Genomic DNA, 18,135 nt, shown 5'->3' with positions numbered 1-18,135 from the left:
GTTCCCTAGGTCTCTGGTCTTTGTGTTTCTGGGTCCCTGTGTCTCTGAGTCTCTAGGTCCCAGGGTCTCTGAGTTTCTGGGTCTCTGGCTTTCTGGGTCTCTGGCTCCCTGTGTCCCAGCATACCTGCATCTCTGAGTCTCTGGGTACCTGGGTCTCTGAGTGTCTGGGTACCTAGTCTCTGGGTCCCTGGGTCCCTTGGTCACTAGGTCTCTGAGACCCTGTGTTTCTGGCTTTCTGGGTCTCTGGGTCTCTGCTTCCCTGTGTCCCTGCATCTCTGGGTCTCAGGGTCCTTGGATCTCTGAGTCTCTGAGTCCCTGGGTCTCTGAGTCTCTGGGTACCTAACCTCTGGGTCCCTGCATGTTTGTATCTCTGGGTCTCTGGGTCCCTGGGTTCCTAGGTCTCTTTGTTACTAGGTGCCTGGGTCTCTGAGCCTGTGGGTTTCTGAGTCTCTGGGTACCTATATCTGAGTCTCTAGGTCCCTATATCTGAGTCTCTAGGTCCCTGGGTCTCTGAACCTCTGGGTCCTTCCTTCTCTGAGTCTCTAGGTTCCTGGGTCTCTGAGCTTCTTGGTCTCTGAGTCACTGTGTCTCTGGGTTTCTGGATCTCTGGGTATCTGGGTCCCTGTGTCTGTGACTCTGTTGTCCTTTGGTCTCTGAGTCTCTGGGTACCTAATCTCTGGGTCCCTGCATCTTTGTATCTCTGGGTCCCTGGGTCCTTGGGTTCATAGGTCTCTTTGTTACTAAGTCCCTGGGTATCTGAGCCTGTGGATTTCTGGGTCCCTGGGTCCCTGTGTCTGTGACTCTGTTGTCCTTTGGTCTCTGCGTCTCTGGATCCCTGGCTCGCATGGTCCCTGAGTCTCTGGGTCTGTGCTCTCAGTCTCTGGGTACCTAGTCTTGGGTCCCTGCACCTTTATGTCTCTGGGTCCCTGGGTCTCTGAGTTTCTGGGTCCCTGGGTTTCTGAGTCTCTGGGTCCCTGAATCTCTGAGTCTCTGAGTTTCTGGGTCCCTGGGTCTCTGAGTGTCTGAATTTCTGGGTTCCTGACTCTCTCACTCTCTATGTCCCTGGCTTTCTGAATCTCTGCGTCCCTGTGTCTGTGACTTTCTGATCCTTGGGCCTCTGAGTATCTGGATCCCTGGGTCCCTGAGTCTGTGAGTATCTGACTCTTTATGTCGCTTGGTCTCTGAGTCCCTGGCTCTCTGAGTCTCTGGATCTCAGTGTCTGTGACTCTCTGTTCCTTGGGTCTCTGCGTCTCTTGATCTCTGGGTCCCTGGGTCCCTGGGTCTCTGCTGTCAGGCTCTGGATCCCTGGGTCTCTGAGTCTCTGGGTCTGTGGGTCCCTTCTGAGTCTCTGGGGTTCTGATTGTCTGACTCTCTGTGTCACTGGGTCTCTGAGTTTCTGGTCCCTGGGTTCTAGCGTCTCTGAGTCTCTGGGTCCCTGAGTCCATGGGTCTCTCTGTGTCTTGGTTCCTGTGTCTCTCAGTCTGTCGTTCCCTGGGCCTCTGAACCTCTGGGTCCTCCAATCTCTAAGTCTCTAGGTCCCTGGGTCTCTGAGTCTCTGGATCTCTGAGTCACTGTGTGTCTGGGTTTCTGCATCTCTGGATCCCTGGCTCCTGTGTTCCCTGAGTGTCTGAGTCTGTGCTCTCAGTCTCTGGGTATCTAGTCTCTGGGTCCCTGCATCTTTGTCTCTCTAGGTCTCTGGGTCTCTGAGCCTCTGGGTTTCTGGGTTTCTGAGTCTCTGTGTCCCTGGGTTTCTGAATCCCTTGCTCCCTAGGTCTCTGGATCTCTGGGTCCTTGGTCTCTGGTTCACTGGATCTCTGAGTCCCTGGGTCTCTGGGTCTCTGGATCCATGTATCTCTCCGCATCTGAGTCTCCGAGTCTCTGGGTCCGTAGGTCCGTAGGTCCCTAGGTCTGTGGTCTCTGTGTTTATGGGTCCCTGTGTCTCTCAGTCTCTAGGTCCCTGGGTATCTGAATCTCTCGATCCTCACATGTCTGAGTCTCTAGGTCCCTGAGTCTCTAAGTCGCTGTGTATCTGAGTCTCTAGGTCCCTGGGTTTCTGGGTCACTGGGTCTCTGAGCCTCTGGGTTTCTGGGTGTCTTGGTCCCTGGGTCTCTCAGTCTCTGAGTCTCTGGATCTCTGGGTCTTTGGTCTCTGGTTCACTGAATCTCTGAGTCCCTGGGTCTCTGGGTCTTTGGTCACTGGGTCTCTGGATCCTTTTATCTCTGGGTCTCTGAGTCTCCGAGTCTCTGGGTCCCTAGGTCCCTAGTTCCCTAGGTCTCTGGTCTTTGTGTTTCTGGGTGCCTGGGTCTCTGAGTGTCTGAGTACCTACTCTGTGTCCCTGCATCATTATGTCTCTGGGATCCTGGGTCACTGGCTCTCTGAGACCCTGTATCTCTGGCTTTCTGGGTCTCTGGGTCCCTGGGTCTCTGAGTCTCTGAGTTTCTGGGTCCCTAGGTCTCTGCTTCACTGGATCTGTGAGTCCCTGGGTCTCTGAGTTCCTAGGTCCCTAGGTGCATAGCTCTCTGTGTCTAGGGCTCTCTGATTTTCTGGGTCTCTGGGTGTCTGCGATTTTGGTCACTGGGTCTCTGGATCTCTTGGGCTCTAGGTGTCTGACTTTCTTGATCCCTAGGTTTCTGGGTCTCTGAATTTGTGGGTCAATGGATCTCTGAGTCTCTGTTTCCATAGTCTCTGGGTCTGTGCATGTTTGTGTCTCTGAGTCCATAGGTCCCTAGGTATTTGGGTGCCTGGGTCTCTGAGTCTCTGGGTTCCTGGATCTCTGTTTCTTTGGGTCATTGGTTCTCTTGGTCCATGAATCTCTAGGGCTGTGACTGTGATCCTTGGGTATCTGAGTGTCTGGGTCTCTGGCTCCCTAGGTCTCTGAGTATCTAGATGACTCCCTCTGTCCCTCAGTCTCTGAGTCCCTGGCTCTCTCAGTCTCTGGGTCCCTGTGTCTGTGACTGTTTGGTCCTTGGGTCTCTGCGTGTCTGGATCTCTGGGTCCCTGGGTCTCTGGGTGTCTTCTCTGAGTCTCTGGATCCCTGGGTCTCTGAGTCTCTGGGTCTGTGTGGGTCCCTTCTGAATCACTGGGGTGCTGATTGTCTGACTCTCTGTGTCACTAGGTGTCTGCATTTCTGGGTCCCTAGGTTCTTGTTTCTCTGAGTGTCTGGGTCCCTGGTTCTTGTGTCTCTGAATCTCTGGGGTCCTTAAATCTCTGAGTCTCTAGGTCCCTGAGTGTCTGAGTGTCTAGCACCATGTGGCTCTGAGTCTCAAGGACGCTGTTTCTCTTAGTCTGCAGGTCCCTGGGTCTCTGAATCTCTAGGAGCCTGTGTCTCTTAGTCTGCAGGTCCCTGGGTCTGTTAGTCTGTACATCTGTGTATTCTTGGTCATTATATCTCTGGCTCCAGTTATCCCTTGGACCTCTGAGTCTCTGGGTCTCTGGGTCCCTGAGTATCAGACTCTATGTCCCTGGGTCTCTGCATCCCTGGGTTTCTGAGTCTCTGGCTTTCTGGGTTCCTGGGTCTCTGAGTCTCTAGGTCCCTGGGTCTCAGAGTCCCTTTGTCTCTGGGCTTTTGGTTGTCTGGGGCTGTTTGTCTTTGCATCTTTGTGTCTCTGAGTCCTTAGCTCCCTAAATATTTGGGTGTCTGAGTCTCTGAGTTTCTGGGTCCTTTGGAGTATGAGTCTTTGGGTCCCTAATTCTGCCTGTCTTTGGGCCTCTGTGTCTCTGGGTCTCCGGTTCTCTGAGTCCCTTTGTCTTTGGGCTTCTGGTTGTCTGAGGCTGTTTGTCTCTGCATCTTTGTGTCTCTGAGTCCATACGTCCATAGATATTAGTGTGCCTGGGTCTCTGAGTCTCTGGATTCCTGGATCTCTGTTTCTTTGCGTTCCTGCTTCTCTCTGTCTTTGGATCTCTAGGTCTGTGATTATGATCCTTGGGTATCTGAGTTTCTGGATCTCTGGGTCCCTAGGTCTCTGAGTATCTAGATGACTCCCTATGTCCCTCGATCTCTGAGTCCCTAAGTCTTTGACTGTTTGTTCCTTGGGTCTCTGCGTGTCTGGATCTGTGGGTCCCTGGGTCCCTAGGTCCCTAAGTCCCTGGGTCTCTGCTCTCAATCTCTGCATCCGTGAGCCTCTGAGTCTCTGGGGCCCCGATTCTCTGACTCTCTGATGCTGCTTCTCTGTGTTTCAGGGTCCCTGGGTTCTTGTGTCTCGGAGACTCTGGGTGTCTGGGTCCCTGGGTCTCTGAGTCTCTGAATTCTGGGTCCCTAGCTCTCTGATTCACTGTATCTGTGAGTCCCTGGGTCTCTGAGTCCCTAGGTTCCTAGGTGCATAGGTCTCTGTGTCTAGGGCTCTCTGAGTTTCTGGGTCTCTGGGTGTCTGCAATTTTGGTCACTGGGTCTCTGGATCTCTTGGTTTCTAGGTCTCTAATTCTCTTGATCCCTAGGTTTCTGGGTCTCTGAATTTCTGGGTCCCTGGATCTCTGAGTCTCTGTTGTCATAGTCTCTGGGTCTCTACATGTTTGTGTCTCTGAGTCCTTAGGTCCCTGGGTATTTGGGTGCCTGGGTCTCTGATTCTCTGGGTTCCTGGATCTCTGTTTCTTTGGGTCCCTGATTCTCTCTGTCCATGGAACTCTAGGTCTGTGACTGTGATCCTTGGGTATCTGAGTGTCTGGGTCTCTGGCTCCCTAGGTCTCTGAGTATCTAGATGACTCCCTCTGTCCCTCGGTCTCTGAGTCCCTGGCTCTCTCAGTCTCTGGGTCCCTATGTCTGTAAGTGTTTGGTCCTTGGGTGTCTGCGTGTCTGGATGTGTGGGTCCCTGGGTGCCTGGGTCTCTGCTCTCAGTCTCTGGGTCCCTGGATCTGTGAGTCTCTGTTTACATAGTCTCTGGGTGTCTGCATGTTTATGTCTCTGAGTCCTTAGGTCCCTAGGTATTTGGGTGCCTGGGTCTCTGAGTCTCAGGGTTCCTGGATCTCTGTGTCTTTGGGTCCGTGATTCTCTCTGTCCATGCATCTCTAGGTCTGTGACTCTGATCCTTGGGCCTCTGAGACTCTGGGTCTCTGGGTGCTTGGGTCTCTGAGTATCTAGATGACTCCCTGTGTCCGTGGGTCTCTGAGTCCCTGGCTCTGTCAGTCTCTGGGTCCCTGTGTGTGTGACTCTCGGTTCCTTGGGTCTCTGTGTGTCTGGATGTCTGAGACTCTGGGTCACTGGGTGTCTGCACTGAGTCTCTGGATCCCTGGGTCTCTGAGTCTCTGGGGCCCTGTATTTTGTGACTCTGAGTGCTTAGCTCCCTAGGTACTTGGGATCCTGAATTTCTGAGTCTTTGGGTCCCTGATTCTCTCTGTCCATGGATCTCTAGGTCTGTGACTCTGATCCTTGGACCTGTGAGTCTCTGGGTGTCTGGGTCCCTGAGTATCAGACTCTCTCTGTCCCTGAGTGCCTGCTTCCCTGGGTTTCTGAGTCTCTGGATTTCCGGATTCCGGGGTCACTGAGTCTCTAAGGTCCCTGGGTCTCCGAGTCCCTTTGTCTCTGGGCTTCTGTTTCTCTGAGGCTCTTTGTCTCTGCATCTTTGTGTCTCTGAGTCCTTAGGTCCCTAGATATTTGGGTGTCTGAGTCTCTGAATTTCTGGGTCCTTGGGTGTCTGACTCTTTCGGTCCCTGATTGTGCCTGTCTTTGGGCCTCTGTGTCTCTGGGTCTCTAGGTCCCTGGGTCTCTGGGTCTCTGATTCCCAGTGTCTCTGGCTTTCTGGGTCTCTGGGTCCCTGGGTCCCTGAGTCTCTGAGTCTCTGTTTCCATAGTCTCTGAGTCTCTGCATGTTTGTGTCTCTGAGTCCTTAGGTCCTTAGGTATTTGGGTGCCTGGGTCTCTGAGTCTCTGGGTCCCTGGATATGTGTTTCTTTGGGTCCCTGCTTCTCTCTGTCCATGGAACTCTAGGTCTGTGACTGTGATCCTTGGGTATCTGAGTGTCTGGGTCTCTGGCTCCCTCGGTCTCTGAGTATGTAGATGACTCCCTCTGTCCCTCAGTCTCTGAGTCCCTGGCTCTCTCAGTCTCTGGGTCCCTATGTCTGTAAGTGTTTGGTCCTTGGGTCTCTGCGTGTCTGGATCTCTGGGTCCCTGAGTATCACACTCTATGTCCCTGGGTCTCTGCATCCCTGGGTTTCTGAGTCTCTGGATTTCTTTGTTTCTGGGTCTCTGAGTCTCTAGCTCTCTGGGTCTCCGAGTCCCTTTGTCTTTGGGCTTCTGTTTCTCTGAGGCTGTTTGTCTCTGCATCTTTGTGTCTCTGAGTCCTTATGTCCGTAGATATTTGGGTGCCTGGGTCTCTGAGTCTCTGGGTCCCTGACTCTGTCTGTTTTTGGGCCTGTGTGTCTCTGGGTCTCTGGGTCCCTGTGTCCCAGCGTACCTGCATCTGTGAATCTCTGGATCTCTGGGTCTCTGAGTCTCTGGGTCTGTGGGTCCCTTCTCAGTCACTGGGGTCCTGATTGTATCACTCTCTGTGTCACTGGGTCTCTGATTCTCTGGGTCCCTAGGTCTCTGTTTTGCTGGATTGCTGAGTCCCTGGGTCTCTGACTTTTGGTCCCTAGGTCGTTAGGTCACTGTGTCTCTGGATCCCATTATCTCTGAGTCTCTGAGTCTCTGGGGCCCTGTATCTTTGTGACTCTGACTGCTTAGCTCCCTACGTACTTGGGTTCCTGGATCTGTGTGTCTTTGGGTCCGTGATTCTCTCTGTCCATGTATCTCTAGGTCTGTGAGTGTCTGATCCTTGGACCTCTGAGTCTCTGGGTGTCTGGGTCCCTGAGTATCAGACTCTCATTGTCCCTGGGTGTCTGCTTCCCTGGGTTTCTGAGTCTCTGGATTTCTGGATTCCTGGGTCCCTGGATCTCTGAGTGTCTGGGGCCCCGATTCTCTGACTGTGTTGCTGGTTCTCTGTGTTTCAGGGTCCCTGGGTACTTGTGTCTCTGAGACTCTGGGTGTCTGGGTCCCTGGGTCTCTGAATCTCTGAGTTTCTGGGTCCCTAGCTCTCTGATTCACTGCATTTGTGAGTCCCTGGGTCTCTCAGTCCATAGGTCCCCAGGTGTATAGGTCTCTGTGTCTAGGGCTCTCTGAGGTTCTGGGTCTCTGGGTGTCTGCGATTTTGGTCACTGGGTCTCTGGATCTCTTGGTCTCTAGGTCTCTGAGTCTCTTGATCCATACGTTTCTGGGTCTCTGAATTTCTGGGTCCCTGGATCTCTGAATCTCTGTTTCCATAGTCTCTGGGTGTCTGCATGTTTGCGTCTCTGAGTCCTTAGGTCCCTAGGTATTTGGGTGCCTGGGTCTCTAAGTCTCTGTGTTCCTGGATCTCTGTTTGTTTGGGTCCCTGCTTCTCTCTGTCCATGGATCTCTAGGTCTGTGACTGTGATCCTTGGGTATCTGAGTGTCTGGGTCTCTGGCTCCCTAGGTCTCTGAGTATCTAGATGACTCCCTCTGTCCCTCAGTCTCTGAGTCCCTGGCTCTCTCAGTCTCTGGGTCCTTATGTCTGTGACTGTTTGGTCCTTGGGTCTGTGCGTGTCTGGATCTCTGGGTCCCCGGGTCCCTAGGTCCCTAAGTCCCTGGGTCTCTGCTCTCAGTCTCTGGATCCCTGTATCTCTGAGTCTCTGGGGCCTCGATTCTCTGACTGTGTTGCTGGTTCTCTGTGTTTCGTGGTCCCTGGATTCTTGTGTCTCTGAGACTCTGGGTGTCTGGATCCCTGGACCTCTGAGTCTCTGAGTTTCTGGGTCCCTAGGTCTCTACTTCACTGGGTTTCTGAGTCCCTAGGTCCCCAGGTGTATAGGTCTCTGTGCCTAGGGCTCTCTGAGTTTCTGGGTCTCTGGGTGTCTGCGATTTTGGTCACTGGGTCTCTGGATCTCTTGGTCTGTAGGTGTCTGAGTCTCTTGATCCCTAGGTTTCTGCGTCTCTGAATTTCTGGGTCCCTGGATCTCTGAGTCTCTGTTTTCATAGTCTCTGGGTCTCGGCTTGTTTGTGTCTCTGAGTTCTTAGTTCCGTAGGTATTTGGGTGCCTGGGTCTCTGAGTCTCTGGGTTCCTGGATCTCTGTTTCTTTTTGTCCCTGATTCTCTCTGTTCATGGATCTCTAGGTCTGTGACTGTGATCCTTGGGTATCTGAGTGTCTGGGTCTCTGGCTCCCTAGGTCTCTGAGTATCTAGATGACTCCCTCTGTCCCTCAGTCTCTGAGTCCCTGGCTCTCTTCGTGTCTAGGTCCCTATGTCTGTAAGTGTTTGGTCCTTGGGTCTGTGCGTGTCTGGATCTCTGGGTCCCTGGGTCCCTAGGTCCCTAAGTCCCTGGGTCTCTGCTCTCAGTCTCTGGATCCCTGTATCTCTGAGTCTCTGGGGCTTCGATTCTCTGACTGTGTTGCTGATTCTCTGTGTTTCGTGGTCCCTGGGTTCTTGTGTCTCTGAGACTCTGGGTGTCTCGGTCCTTGGGTCTCTGAGTCTCTGAGTTTCTGGGTCCCTAGGTCTCTACTTCACTGGATCTGTGAGTCCCTGGGTCTCTGAGTCCCTAGGTCCCTACGTGCATAGGTCTCTGTGTGTAGGCCTCTCTGAGTTTCTGGGTCTCTGGGTGTCTGCGATTTTGGTCACTGAGTCTCTGGATCTCTTGGGCTCTAGGTGTCTGACTTTCTTGATCCCTCGGTTTCTGGGTCTCTGAATTTCTGGGTCCCTGGATCTCTGAATCTCTGTTTCCATAGTCTCTGGGTGTCTGCATGTTTGTGTCTCTGAGTCCTTAGTTCCCTAGGTATTTGGGTGCCTGGGTCTCTGAGTCTCTGGGTTCCTGGATCTCTGTTTCTTTGGTTCCCTGATTCTCTCTATCCATGGAAATCTAGGTCTGTGACTGTGATCCTTGGGTATCTGAGTGTCTGGGTCTCTGGCTCCCTAGGTCTCTGAGTATCTAGATGACTCCCTCTGTCCCTCAGTCTCTGAGTCCCTGGCTCTCTTCGTGTCTAGGTCCCTATGTCTGTAAGTGTTTGGTCCTTGGGTCTGTGCGTGTCTGGATCTCTGGGTCCCTGGGTCCCTGGTTCCCTGGGTCTCTGGGTGTCTTCTCTGATTATCTGGATCCCTGGGTCTCTGAGTCTCTGGGTCTGTGGGTGCCTTCTGAGTCCCTGGGGTGCTGATTGTCTGACTCTCTGTGTCACTGGGTGTCTGCATTTCTGGGTCCCTAGGTTCTTCTTTCTCTGGGTGTCTGGGTCCCTGGGTCTCTGAGGTTCTGGGTCCCTAGGTCTGTGCTTCACTGGATCTGTGAGTCCCTGGGTCTCTGAGCCCCTAGGTCCCTAGGTGTGTAGGTCTCTGTGTGTAGGGCTATCTGAGTGTCTAGTCTCTGGGTCTCTGCAATTTTGGTCACTGGGTCTCTGGATCTCTTGGTCTCTAGGTCTCTGAGTCTCTTGATCCCTCGGTTTCTGGGTCTCTGAATTTCTGGGTCCCTGGATCTGTGAGTCTCTGTTTCCATAGTCTCTGGGTGTCTGCATGTTTGTGTCTCTGAGTCCTTAGGGCCCTAGGTATTTGGGTGCCTGGGTCTCTGATTCTCTGGGTTCCTGGATCTCTGTTTCCTTTTGTCCCTGATTCTCTCTGTCCATGAATCTCTAGGTCTGTGATTCTGACCCTTGGGTATCTGAGTGTCTGGGTCTCTGGCTCCCTAGGTCTCTGAGTATCTAGATGACTCCCTCTGTCCCTCAGTCTCTGAGTCCCTGGCTCTCTCAGTCTCTGGGTCCCTATGTCTGTGACTGTTTGGTCCTTGGGTCTGTGCGTGTCTGGATCTCTGGGTCCCCGGGTCCCTAGGTCCCTAAGTCCCTGGGTCTCTGCTCTCAGTCTCTGGATCGCTGTATCTCTGAGTCTCTGGGGCCTCGATTCTCTGACTGTGTTGCTAGTTCTCTGTGTTTCAGGTTCCCTGGGTTCTTGTGTCTCTGAGACTCTGGGTGTCTGGATCCCTGGACCTCTGAGTCTCTGAGTTTCTAGTTCCCTAGGTCTCTGCTTCACTGGGTTTCTGAGTCCCTAGGTCCCCAGGTGTATAGGTCTCTGTGTCTAGGGCTCTCTGAGTTTCTCGGTCTCTGGGTGTCTGCGATTTTGGTCACTGGGTCTCTGGATCTCTTGGTCTCTAGGTGTCTGAGTCTCTTGATCCCTAGGTTTCTGGGTCTCTGAATTTCTGGGTCCCTGGATCTCTGAGTCTCTGTTTCCGTAGTCTCTGGGTGTCTGCATGTTTTGTTTCTGAGTCCTTAGTTCCGTTGGTATTTGGGTGCCTGGGTCTCTGAGTCTCTGGGTTCCTGGATCTCTGTTTCTTTGGTTCCCTGATTCTCTCTGTCCATGGATCTCTAGGTCTGTGATTCTGATCCTTGGGTATCTGAGTGTCTGGGTCTCTGGCTCCCTAGGTCTCTGAGTATCTAGATGACTCCCTCTGTCCCTCGGTCTCTGAGTCCCTGGCTCTCTTCGTGTCTAGGTCCCTATGTCTGTAAGTGTTTGGTCCTTGGGTCTGTGCGTGTCTGGATCTCTGGGTCCCTGGGTCCCTAGGTCCCTAAGTCCCTGGGTGTCTGCTCTCAATCTCTGCGTCCGTGGGCCTCTGAGTCTCTAAGGCCCCGACTCTCTGACTCTTGTGTTGCTGGTTCTCTGTGTTTCGTGGTCCCTGGGTTCTTGTGTCTCTGAGACTCTGGGTGTCTGGATCCCTGGGTCTCTGAGTCTCTGAGTTTCTGGGTCCCTAAGTCTCTGCTTCACTGCTTCTGTGAGTCCCTGGGTCTCTGAGTCCCTAGGTCCCTAGGTGCATAGGTCTCTGTGTCTAGGGCTCTCTGAGTTTCTGGGTCTCTGGGTGTCTGGGATTTTGGTCACTGAGTCTCTGGATCTCTTGGTCTCTAGGTCTCTGAGTCTCTTGATCCCTAGGTTTCTGGGTCTCTGACTTTCTGGGTTCGTGGATCTCTGAGTCTCTGTTTCCATAGTCTCTGGGTGTCTGCATGTTTGTGTCTCTGAGTCCTTAGGTCCCTAGGTATTTGGGTGCCTGGGTCTCTGAGTCTCTGGGTCCCTCGATCTCTCTTTGTTTGGGTCCCTGCTTCTCTCTGTCCTTGGATCTCTAGGTCTGTGACTCTGATCATTGGGTATCTGAGTGTCTGAGTCTCTGGCTCCCTAGGTCTCTGAGTATGTAGATGACTACCTATATCCCTCGGTCTCTGAGTCTTTGGCTCTCTCAGTCTCTGGGTCCCTGTGTCTGTGAGTGTTTGTTCCTTGGGTGAGTGCGTGTCTGTATGTCTGGGTCCCTGGGTGCCTGGGTCTCTGCTCTCAGTCTCTGGATCCCTGGATCTCTGAGTCTCTGTTTTCATAGTCTCTGGGTCTCTGCATGTTTGTGTCTCTGTGTCCTTAGCACACTAGGTATTTGGGTGCCTGGGTCTCTGAGTCTCTAGGTTCCTGGATCTCTGTTTCTTTGGATCCGTGATTCTCTCTGTCCATGGATCTCTAGATCTGTGACTCTGATCCTTAGGCCTCTGAGACTCTGGGTCTCTGGGTGCTTGGGTCTCTGAGTATCCAGATGACTTCCTGTGCCTGCGGGTCTCTGAGACCCTGTCTTTCTGAGTCTCTGGGTCCCTGTGTGTGTGACTCTCGGTTCCTTGGGTCTCTGTGTGTCTGGATCCCTGGGTCTCTTGGTCCCTAATCTTTGCGTCCCTGCATGTTTGTGTCTCTGGGTCCCTGGGTTCCTAAGTCTCTTCCTTTCTAGGTCCCTGTGTCTCTGGCTTTCTGAGTCTCTGGGTCTCTGCATACCTGCGTCCCTTCATCTCTGGGTTTCAGGGTCCTTGGATCTCTAAGTCTCTGAGCCCCTTCGTCTCTGAGTCTCTGCATACCTAGTTTCTGGATTTCTGCATGTTTGTGACTCTTGAGTTCTTAGGTCCCTAGATGTTTGGGTGCCTGGGTCTCTGAGTCTCTGGGTTCCTGGATCTCTGTTTCTTTGGGTCCCTGCTTCTCTCTGTCCATGGATATCTAGGTCTCTGACTCTGATCCTTGGGTGTCTGAGTGTCTGGGTCTCAGGCTCCCTGCGTCTCTGAGTATCTAGATGACTCCCTATGTCCCTCGTTCTCTGAGTCCCGGGCACTCTCAGTCTCTGGGTCCCTATGTCTGTGACTGTTTGGTCCTTGGGTCTCTGCGTGTCTGGATCTCTGGGTTCCTGTGTACCTGGGTCTCTGGGTGTCTTGTCTGAGTCTCTGGATCCCTGTGTCTCTGAGTCTCTGGGTCAGTGAGTCCCTTCTGAGTCCTTGGGGTCTTGATTGTCTCACTCTCTGTGTCACTGGGTCTCTGAGTGTCTGGGTGCCTAAGTCTCTGTTTTGCTGGATTGCGGAGTCCCTGGGTCTCTGAGTTTTGGTCCCTAGGTCGTTAGGTCAGTGGATCTCTGGATCCCTTTATCTCTGGGTCTCTGAGTCTCTATGTCACTGTATGTTTGTGTCTCCGAGTCCTTAGGTCCCTAAGTATTTGGGTGCCTGTGTCTCTGAGTCTCTAGGTTCCTGGATCTCTGTTTGTTTGGGTCCCTGATTCTCTCTGTCTATGGATCTCTAGGTCTGTGACTGTGATCCTTGGGTATCTGAGTGTCTGGGTCTCTGGCTCCCTAGGTCTCTGAGGATCTAGATGACTCCCTATGTCCCTCGGGCTCTAAGTCATTGGATCTCTCAGTGTCTGGGTCCCTATGTGTGTGAGTGTTTGGTCCTTCGGTGTCTGCGTATCTGGATCTCTGGGTCCCTGGGTCCCTAGGTCCCTAAGTCCCTGGGTCTCTGCTCTCAGTGTCTGGATCCCTGGCCTCTGAGTCTCTGGGGCCCCTATTCTCTGACTGTGTTGCTGGTTCTCTGTGTTTTGGGGTCCCTGGGTTCTTGTGTCTCGAGACTCTGGGTGTCTGGGTCCCTGGGTCTCTGAGTCTCTGAGTTTCTGGGTCCCTAGGTCTCTGCTTCACTGGATCTATGAGTCCCTGGGTCTCTGAGTCTGTAGATCCCTAGGTATTTGGGTGCCTGGGTCTCTGAGTCTCTGGGTCCCTAGGTCTCTGTTTTGCTGAGTTGCTGAGTCCCTGGGTCTCTGAGTTTTGGTCCCTAGGTTGTTAGGTCACTGGGTTTCTGGATCCCTTTATCTCTGGGTCTCTAAGTCTCTGTGTCACTGTGTCTTTGTGTCTCCGAGTCCTTAGGTCCGTAGGTATTTGGGTGCCTGTGTCTCTGAGTCTCTGGGTTCCTGGATCTCTGTATCTTTGGGTCCCTGCTTCTCTCTGTCCATGGCTCTCTAGGCCTGTGACTGTGATCCTCGGGTATCTGAGTGTCTGGGTCTCTGCCTCCCTAGGTCTCTGAGTATCTAGATGACTTCCTATGTCCCTCGGTCTCTGAGTCCCGGGCTCTCTCAATCTCTGGGTGCCTGTGTCTGTCACTGTTTGGTCCTTGGGTCTCTGTGTTTCTGGATCTCTGGGTCCCTGGGTCTCTGGGTGTCTTCTCTGAGTCTCTGGATCCCTGGGTCCAAGAGTCTCTGGGTCTGTGAGTGCCTTCTGAGTCCCTGGGGTCCTGATTGTCTCACCCTCTGTGTCACTGGGTCTCTAAGTCTCTGTGTCACTGTGTCTTTGTGTCTCCAAGTCCTTACGTCCCTAGGTATTTGGGTGCCTGTGTCTCTGAGTCTCTGGGTTCCTGGATCTCTGTTTGTTTGGGTCCCTGATTCTCTCTGTCCATGGATCTCTAGGTCTGTGACTGTCTGATCCTTGGACCTCTGAGTCTCTGGGTGTCTGGGTCCCTGAGTATCAGACTCTCTCTGTCCCTGGGTGTCTGCTTCCCTGGGTTTCTGAGTCTCTGGATTTCCGGATTCCGGGGTCACTGAGTCTCTAAAGTCCCTGGGTCTCCGAGTCCCTTTGTCTCTGGGCTTCTGTTTCTCTGAGGCTCTTTGTCTCTGCATCTTTGTGTCTCTGAGTCCTTAGGTCCCTAGATATTTGGGTGTCTGAGTCTCTGAGTGTCTGCGTCCTTGGGTGTCTGACTCTTTCGGTCCCTGATTCTGCCTGTTTTGGGGCCTCTGTGTCTCTGGGTCTCTAGGTCCCTGGGTCTCTGGGTCTCTGATTCCCGGTGTCTCTGGCTTTCTGGGTGTCTGGGTCCCTGGGTCCTTGGGTGCCTAGGTCTCTTTCTTTCCAGGTCCCTGTGTCTCTAGCTTTCTGAGTCTCTGCATACCTGTGTCCCTGCATCTCTGGGTGTCAGGGTCCTTGCATCTCTGAGTCTCCAAGTCCCTTGGTGTCTCAGTCTCTGTTTCCATAGTCTCTGTGTCTCTGAGTCCTTAGGTCCCTAGGTGTTTGGGTGCCTGGGTCTCTGAGTCTCTGGATTCCTGCATCTGTGTTTCTTTGGTTCCCTGATTCTCTCTGTCTATGGGCCTCTGAGTCTCTGGGTCTCTGAGTCACTGTGTGTCTGGCTTTCTGGGTCTCTGGGTCTCTACGTCCGTGCCTCCCAAGTTCTTTCAGTCTCTGGGTCTCTGGGTGTGTGACTCTCTGGTCCTTGGGTCTCTGCGTCTCTGGACCTGTGAGTCACTGGGTCTCTGAGTCCCTAGGTCCCTAGGTGCATAGGTCTCTGTGTGTAGGGCTCTCTGAGTTTCTGGGTCTCTGGGTGTCTGCGATTTTAGTCACGGGGTCTCTGGATCTCTTGGGCTCTAGGTGTCTGACTTTCTTGATCCCTCGGTTTCTGGGTCTCTGAATTTCTGGGTCCCTGGATCTCTGAATCTCTGTTTCCATAGTCTCTGGGTGTCTGCATGTTTGTGTCTCTGAGTCCTTAGGTCCCTAGGTATTTGGGTGCCTGGGTCGCTGAGTCTCTGTGTTCCTGGATCTCTGTTTCTTTGGTTCCCTGATTCTCCCCGTCCATGGACCTCTAAGTCTGTGACTCTGATCCTTGGGTATCTGAGTGTCTGGGTCTCTGGCTCCTTAGGTCTCTGAGTATCTAGATGAGTCCCTATGTCCCTCGATCTCTGAGTCTCTGTCTCTCTCAGTCTCTGGGACCCTACGTCTGTGACTGTTTGGTCCTTGGGTGCCTGCGTGTGTGGATCTCTGGGTCCCTGGGTCCCTAGGTCCCTACGTCCCTCGGTCTCTCCTCTCACTCTCTGGATCCCTGGGTCTCTGAGTCTCTGGGGCCCCTTTTCTCTGACTGTCTCATGCTGGTTCTCTTTGTTTCGGGGTCCCTGGGTTCTTGTGTCTCTGAGAGTCTGAGTGTCTGGGTCCCTGGGTCTCTGAGTCTCTGAGTTTCTGGGTCCCTAAGTCTCTGCTTCACTGCCTCTGTGAGTCCCTGGGCCTCTGAGTCCCTAGGTCCCTAGGTGCATAGCTCTCTGTGTCTGGGGCTCTCTGAGTTTCTGGGTCTCTGGTTCTCTGCGATTTTGGTCACTGGGTCTCTGGATCTCTTGGTTTCTAGGTCTCTGAGTCTCTTGATCCCTAGGTTTCTGTGTCTCTGAATTTCAGGGTCCCTGGATCTGTGAGTCTCTGTTTCCATAGTCTCTGGGTCTCTGCATGTTTATGTCTGTGAGTCCTTTGGTCCCTTGGTATTTGGGTGCCTGGGTCTCTGAGTCTCTGGGTTCCTGGATCTCTGTTTGTTTGGGTCCCTGCTTCTCTCTGTCCATGGATCTCTAGGTCTGTGACCTTGATCCTTGTGTATCTGAGTGTGTGGGTCTCTGGCTCGCTAAGTCTCCGAGTATCTAGATGACTCCCTATGTCCCTCGTTCTCTGAGTCCCTGGCTCTCTCAGTCTCTGGGTTCCTGTGTCTGTGACTGTTTGGTCCTTGGATCTCTGGGTATCTTCTCTGAGTCTCTGGATCCCTGGGTCTCTGAGTCTCTGGGTCTGTGGGTCCCTTCTGAATCCCTAGGGTCCCATTGTCTGACTCTCTGTATCACTGCTTGTCTGCATTTCTGGGTCCCTGGGTTCTTGTTTCTCTGAGTGTCTGGGTCCCTGGTTCTTGTGTCTCTGAATCTGTGGGTCCTTAAATCTCTGAGTCTCTAGGTCCCTGAGTGTTTGAGTCTCTAGGACCCTGTGTCTCTGAGTCTCTAGGATGCTGTTTCTCTCAGTCTGCAGGTCCCTGGGTCTCTGAATCTCTAGGAGCCTGTGTCTCTTAGTCTGCAGGTCCCTTGGTCTGTTAGTCTGTACATCTGTGTATTCTTGGTCATTGCATCTCTGGCTCCAGTTGTCCCTTGGACCTCTGAGTCTCTGGGTCTTGGTCCTGAGTATCAGACTCTATGTCCTGGGTCTCTGCATCCCTGGGTTTCTGAGTCTCTGGCTTTCTGGGTTCCTGGGTCTCTGAGTCTCTAGGTCCTGGGTCTCCGATTCCCTTTGTCTTTGGGCTTCTGGTTGTCTGAGGCTGTTTGTCTCTGCATCTTTGTGTCTCTGAGTCCTTACGTCCGTAGATATTTGGGTGCCTGAGTCTCTGAATCTCTGTGTCCCTGATTCTCTCTGTCTTTGGGCCTGTGTGTCTCTGGGTCTCTGGGTCCCTGTGTCCCAGCGTACCTGCATCTCTGAGTCTCTGGATCCCTGGCTCTCAGAGTCTCTGGGTCTGTGAGTCCCTTCTGAGTCCCTGGGGTCCTGATTGTCTCACCCTCTGTGTCACTGGGTCTCTGAGTCTCTGGGTCCCTAGGTCTCTGTTTTGCTGGATTGCTGAGTCCCTGGGTCTCTGAGTTTTGGTCCCTAGGTTGTTAGGTCACTGGGTCTCTGGATCCCTTTATCTCTGGGTCTCTGAGTCTCTATGTCACTGTATGTTTGTGTCTCCGAGTCCTTAGGTCCCTAGGTATTTGGGTGCCTGTGTCTCTGAGTCTCTGGGTTCCTGGATCTCTGTTTCTTTGGGTCCTTGGTTCTCTCTGTCCATGGATCTCTATGTCTGTGACCTTGATCCTTGGGTATCTGAGTGTCTGGGTCTCTGGCTCCCCAGGTCTCTGAGTGTCTAGATGACTCCCTGTGTCCCTCGGTGTCTGAGTCCCTGGCACTCTCAGTCTCTGGGTCCCTATGTCTGTGACTGTTTCGTTCTTGGGTGTCTGCGTGTCTGGATCTCTGGGTCCCTGGGTGCCTGGGTCTCTGCTCTCCGTCTCTGGATCCCTGGGTCTCTGAGTCTCTAGTGCCCTGATTCTCTGACTGTGTTGCTGGTTCTCTGTGTTTCAGGGTCCTTGGGTTCTTGCATCTCTGAGACTCTGGGTATCTGGGTCCCTGGACCTCGGAGTCTCTGAGTTTCTGGGTCCCTAGGTCTCTGCTTCACTGGATCTGTGAGTCCCTGGGTCTCTGAGTCCCTAGGTCCCTAGGTGCATAGGTCTCTGTGTCTAGGGCTCTCTGAGTTTCTCGGTCTCTGGGTGTCTGCGATTTTGGTCACTGGGTCTCTGGATCTCTTGGTCTCTAGGTGTCTGAGTCTCTTGATCCCTAGGTTTCTGGGTCTCTGAATTTCTGGGTCCCTGCATCTCTGAGTCTCTGTTTCCATAGTCTCTGGGTGTCTGCATGTTTGTATCTCTGAGTCTTTAGGTCCCTAGCTACTTGGGTGCCTGGGTCTCTGAGTCTCTGGGTCCCTCGATCTCTCTTTGTTTGGGTCCCTGCTTCTCTCTGTCCTTGGATCTCTATGTCTGTGACTCTGATCCTTGGGTATCTGAGTGTCTGGGTCTCTGGCTCCCTAGGTCTCTGAGTATCTAGATGACTCCCTATGTCCCTCGGTCTCTGAGTCTTTGGCTCTCTCAGTCTCTGGGTCCCTATGTCTATGAGTGTTTGGTCCTTGGGTGTCTGCGTGTGTGGATCTCTGGGTCCCTGGGTCCCTAGGTCCCCAAGTCCCTGGGTCTCTGCTCTCAGTGTCTGGATCCCTGGGCCTCTGTGTCTCTGGGGCCCCTATTCTCTGACTGTGTTGCTGGTTCTCTGTGTTTTGGGGTCCCTGGGTTCTTGTGTCTCGAGATTCTGGGTCCCTGGGTCTCTGAGTCTCTGCGTTTCTGGGTCCCTAGGTCTCTGCTTCACTGGATCTCTGAGTCCCTGGGTCTCTGAGTCCTTAGGTCCCTAGGTATTTGGGTGCCTGGGTCTCTGAGTCTCTGGGTTTCTGGATCTCTGTTTGTTTGGGTCCCTGCTTCTCTCTGTCCATGGCTCTCTAGGTCTGTGACTGTGATCCTCGGGTATCTGAGTGTCTGGGTCTCTGGCTCCCTAGGTCTCTGAGTATCTAGATGACTT

This window comes from Phascolarctos cinereus, unplaced genomic scaffold (assembly GCF_003287225.1).
Source record: "Phascolarctos cinereus isolate Bilbo 61053 unplaced genomic scaffold, phaCin_HiC Scaffold_8;HRSCAF=390, whole genome shotgun sequence".
Taxonomy (NCBI): Eukaryota; Metazoa; Chordata; class Mammalia; order Diprotodontia; family Phascolarctidae; genus Phascolarctos; species Phascolarctos cinereus.
The sequence above is the reverse complement of the archived record's forward strand: the minus strand, read 5'-3'. Positions refer to the sequence as shown.